The sequence below is a fragment of the Orbicella franksi genome, chromosome 5 (genome assembly GCF_964199315.1).
Source record: "Orbicella franksi chromosome 5, jaOrbFran1.1, whole genome shotgun sequence".
Lineage (NCBI taxonomy): Eukaryota > Metazoa > Cnidaria > Anthozoa > Scleractinia > Merulinidae > Orbicella > Orbicella franksi.
Window position 1 is genome coordinate 17,355,766 of NC_138149.1, and position 1,635 is coordinate 17,357,400.

Genomic DNA, 1,635 nt, shown 5'->3' on the forward strand with positions numbered 1-1,635 from the left:
AACTTTCACCATCTTCAGGCTTAATTGTTTTGGTAACGTTTGCAAATTCTTTGGTTCCTGTTGGAGCCAGCTTTCCAGATTTGTACTGATTCTTTAAAAGGTCAGATGCACAGATTTTTCTTTCTCTATTGGTTTGTACAATCACTAGCACTTCTGCCCCAGTCATAATGTGGAGCTTGAAACCATTTGCGAGAAGCATATTTTTCCGTCTAGTCAGGGTGCTGCTGTGTCTTGTTTGATTTTTGATGAACTTTAAACTCTCCTTTGGTCTTGGTCTTGACCCTTTTCTTTTTAGCCTCGTTGTGAACAACACTGACACTACAAAATACAAAAGCAGCAAAATTTGAAATGTTGTGCATCATGCTTGTCCAGTGCCAGGAAACCGGGAAGAGGTGGGTGAACACCAGAAGAAGAAAAGAAAACAATTGGAAAAGGTACAAGACACAGCGTGATAGACTTAAGAGCTTGAATATTTTAGGTAAACATCTGTGCTTCAAAATATAGCCATGGGTGTTCTAGACCAGCCCTGGTCTTCAAAACAAAACAGAAAAACTAACCAAGTGCTCCGGCGACAGACTTGACAGAATTGGTATCTTCCAAGGAATTTTGAGCCACCGGTTCTTCAGGAATTTCTCTGATTGTGACTTCAATTTTTTTTTGGACTTCTTGTGCTGTAGATTCCATACTTTTGAAAGTAAAATTATTATTCAATAGGATTCAACCACACTTTGCTTAAATCGCAGTTGTTATTAGTGCCAGTTTGTTGTGGTGCATTAAATTTTCTCCAGCGAACACTGAGTAATATGTTTGGAAACCAACCAAATTTCACAAACACGGTTAGGCAATCTAACAAACCAAGCTGCGAAATTTATTGACAGCCTTCAGTAGCATGGACACCTTTTTCCAATTACAATCTGACATAGAAGCTGCCAGTTTTTTCTTTGGTTTTTAGTTTTCTAGTTTACATGAAGTAATGGTATACAGTTTATTGAAACGGTGACACCACAGCTGTCATATGGTTGTGACTGAGCTGCGATGCACTGTAGATGTAGATTATTTAAAGGGACGAAAATGTTTATGTTGTTGCACTTTGGAAAGAGACTTGGCGGTATCCCACGCTAATTAAACCACTTCCATAACCTCAAAAGAACTAAAGTGCTATATGGTACCATGTCACTTTGAACTGTGCCTATAGATCTCGAATTATCAAAAGCTGCTCTTTTTTTGTGTAACATTCAGGTTGACGCTACCGATACTAATTATGACAAAACAAGGTAAGAATGTGTTAACTCAGAAACTTGAATTGGCACCCACTTTGCGCTAAATTTGTGAGTGTTGTTGGCCGCACTCATTCCAGGAAAATAATTAAATGAAAACGTATTTATTACTTCCAAGGTTCTGAAGGCGACCGAAATTCAACAATTTTAGTGAAAAATGGCTGCATAAAAGAGTAAGCTAATATGTGAGGACCATTCAGTAGTACTGTTTCATTTGTCAATGAGCGTTTTGTTGCATTTAACAAATAGATAAGAGATCTCTGTTACTTCATTTTTAGATAACACGAATATGAGGGTCTGGAAGGACATTTTCAGGATTCAGGATTTGACCAAAGTACAGTGTGGGAATCAGGAAAAT